Below are 3,913 nucleotides of genomic sequence, written 5' to 3' on the forward strand. Positions count from 1 at the left end.
GCATCACGCCAGCAGAGTACGTGTACCAACTGCATCGGCTGAAGGGCTGCTGGCAGCCAGAGCACGATTCCTCTGTCACTGGCTGCTGCGAGCTGTAATGGAGACCAAGGACTTTCCAGCATCCAAACAAGGACCAGCCTGGTGCCTACTTGATCATATGAGAACAACCAGAGTTAAACCACCATATCCACACGCCTAGTGGCGTTCACACATGGCCTGTGGCAAGTCAGCAGCTGCTGAAGTACAGTGGATGAGTGATGGGGGAGAAGAAAAAAAGAGCGGTCCCCCGGCCACGGCAGGACTGTGGGAGAAAGCACCAGGGTCGCAGCCTAAGCAAACCCGATAGCAAATGCGAGCATGCGCTTAGGGACAGTTCTTAGCAGAAGCCACAGTAACTGCTCGCCGCGAGCAGATTGTGACTAACCGTGAGCATCCCCAACAGCGGACGGAAGACAGAGGCATCCTGTTTGTCCCCTGTGCCTTTGTCCTGCCCGTTGCTGCCCGCCCTGCCTGGCTGCGCAGGGAGGAGGCACGCGCAGGGCTGACTTGTCCACCCTGCCTTGGCTGGGCATATTTAGAGTTTCCTCCTAAGGTGTCCACTCGTTTCCTGGCTGCTGCATGCCGCTTGATCGGCCCCGCGGCTGCCGTGGGGGGCTGGAGCCCCGCGGGAGGAGGGTGTAGCCAAAGGGGCAGAGCGCTGAGCGTCCCCAGGGTGGCTGCACATGAGATTTGGAGGGGGGGATTGGAGATGGGGAGCAGGTGGCGCGGTGCTGAGCTGCTCAGCTGTTGTGTGGCTGGAGAGAGACGGACGCAGCTGGGTGAGGGAAGGGAAGAGCTCAAGATCTGGCAGTCTTTCTGCTTTACAGGTCTGTAGCCGGCACAGAAGAAACGGAGAGTGGTCCAGGTGGGACGTGGGGCCCTGGGTGCTTATGCTCCCATGAGGGGCTGTGCCGTGAAGCACCCTCGCAGGGGTGTGATGTGCACGCGTGGGGGCTGCGACAGCCTCACCCTGAGGCCCATGCTGTTTTGTGCCTGGGCGAGTACCCAGGCAGCAGCCCCTGCTGCGTGCCAGCAGGGGCCTTGGCAGCGCTCTCCAGGGCATACATTTATATCTGCTCATGCAAATAACCTGGAAGTGTCCCCTGGAGTGGGACAGCTGGTCCCCGGCAGCGTTTTTGGGAGCATTCTTTATATGCCCATGTAAGTACCCTGGCAATCTCTTTTGGGGCTCGCCAGCAGGGGCCCTGGCAGAGGCCAGGAGGCAGCGTCTCGGTGGCTGAAGCCATGCCAGCTGAAGCTTTCCAACAGCAAAGCTTTCTTCTGCCCTGAACAAAGAGCCAATGTGGCTAGCGTTATTGATCTGTTTCATGCCTTGCTGCTTTTAACGCGGCAGGAAAATACCGAGAGGAGTTTTAATTTGTCCAAATGGTTTTAGACAAGGTTAATACAACTCATTGATAAATGCCACTTTTTATTAAGTTTTAATTACAATGTCATTTCAACAGGCTGGACATGCCCTGCCTCCTCAGCATAGCCAGTGGGGTTTTTGTTCAAGGTGCACTTCCTTGAGCTTCGGTGATTAATTTCCATTGCGGACCTAGGAGCTGACAGGCTGCGGGAGAGCCCGACTGTCTCAGCGAATTCCCCTTGGCCCCAATCCCCATGCTGGCAATTACAGCTTTACGTCAGCGCTGCAATCGGCGATGCACGCTGGGCTGGGACTGCAGCGGGAGGAGGTGGGCTGGCAGTGTCAGAGACATTAAGATATCCACAGACTAAATGCAGTTGTTGGATCTTCTTTCTTCACACTAATGGAGACTGTCCCTTCCAACAAGCTGCAGCCTGGCTGTGTCTCAATGCCTGTGGCACAGCCCTCCATGTGTTTTATGAAGCGTGATTTCTTGTATTGCAGTCAGGCCTTGCCAGGGCAGAAGCTGGATGCAGAGTTTAGACCAAAATCTTTGAACCTAGCCCACTGCTGTACCTTGATACATCTTCGTCTTGGTCCAGAAAGGGTGTTGGTGGCTGCTAGCCCCCTATTCTCCTCAGGGACTGGTGAGGATGGCACGAATGCTGAGCGTTTCATCTTTCCTGTTGTCTCCCAGAGGTGGGTTTTGAACACCCGGGAGAGATGCAGGTAAGATGTGGTTCAGGTCCAACTCACAACAGGGTGAATAAACAGAAACTACCAGAACCACTGGAGTCAGTTAGGAGTTCAGCTTGGCTTATAGTTCTCCCTCTCCAGAGCGAAATCACGAATACTCTTTTAGCATAAGCAGGTGTGTGCACGTACGTACTACCCCTGAGGCAGAGTTCCCTCCTATGCACTGCATTGCTTTCTGTCCCCAGTACCATTTCAAAAACTTTGCTAAAAGTTATTTTTATGCGGTTGGCAATTTCTCTATTATTTGCTCCCTTTTTTTTTTACAGCAAGTTTCCACACCCTTTCCATGCAAGCAAGATCTTTATAAGAGCGGAGAACTTCACTGCTGCAGAAGGCAGAGGGGTGCCAAACCATTGCTTGGTTGTCTGTCCCCATTAAAAACTTTAAAAAGTACCATTTCAAAAACTTTGCTAAAACAGTTATTTTTATGCGGTTGGCAATTGCTCTATTATTTGCTCCCTTTTTTTTTACAGCAAGTTTCCACATCCTTTCCATGCAAGCAAGATCTTTATAAGAGCGGAGAACTTCACTGCTGCAGAAGGCAGAGGGGTGCCAAACCATTGCTTGGTTGTAACACTACAAACCATCCCTCTCTCCGCTGCCCTGTACCTTCCTGAAAAGCCGGGGAAATGGCATTGGTGGTACCCAGCCTTTATCTCTGCAAAGAGTGCCTTACACAGACGGGCAGGGAAACTAGAGCTCAAAGTTGTAGAGAACTCACAGCGATGGAAAAGAAATGGCAGCCAGCCTTAAGTGGCATTTACTGTCAGATCAAAAGCAAGAGGGTAAAAAAGCCAGAGGCAAGATTCGGTGAAACCAGAGTACACAGGTACTACTGCCTGGTTTGCCTCAGGTTGTATTATGGCAGGGCTTGGTGGTGTTCAAGGAAGCAGAATTGAGGATTAGACTGCTGAATGAACACCGGTTTGTCCTATCCAGGCAGAGCTTGGGATACAGGTAAGGGGTATCTGGTAAGGGTCTTTTCCTTTAAAATGCCCGCTGCTGTTACCATGGGCAGTTGTGGAGGTGTGGTGCTTGAGTCTGGAGATTGGCAGCAGGTTATATTAATCCCTGGCGTCTATACCTGCCTTGAGAAGGCTTACACAGCATGGTAGCTAGTGTCATCCCCCTGGGCTCAGGGCTGACTTAGACAATTGTGCAGGTGTCTGATGTTGAAGAGAGCTCTTCAAGAAAGCTCTGCTAAAAAAGCCTCAGCGAGGGCCAGTTCTGCTGTTCACTTGTAAGCTGAGGCTCTTGCACTTGGTCCCCACCTGGGCTACCTTGCAGCTGTGTTGCAGCTATGCCTGTGCCATGTACCCTGTTTATGTGGACCTTGGCCTGTGGACTTCAGTCCCTGACTTGACCTCAATCTGTCTTGTCATCACGGACTTGCCCAGCAATCACTGGACTTTTGGCTGAACCTGGTTACCGTCACCAGACCTGCTCTGCTCTTCTCGCTCGGGTATTGTGGGACTGTGCCCTTGCCAGTGTGGCCACTGCCCCGTGCCTGCCTTGCTGTGGCCCCCAGCTCCAGGCTCACATTCCCTCGTGGAGCAGCCAGCCCTTGCTGCTTCCTTGCAGCTGACACGCTGATTGATGCCTGCATCCCTGACGTTGCTTGTGATTTTTGCCTTGGCTGTCACCAATGGAGTGAAACCACAGTGGGAAATAGAGTTGTCCGTCTGCAGAAGACGTATCGATCAGGCAGAATATAAAGGAAGCAGCTCTCACATATTATAATGCAAAGCA

Source organism: Pygoscelis adeliae, unplaced genomic scaffold (genome assembly GCF_000699105.1).
Source record: "Pygoscelis adeliae isolate BGI_AS28 unplaced genomic scaffold, ASM69910v1 Scaffold38, whole genome shotgun sequence".
Classification (NCBI taxonomy): Eukaryota; Metazoa; Chordata; class Aves; order Sphenisciformes; family Spheniscidae; genus Pygoscelis; species Pygoscelis adeliae.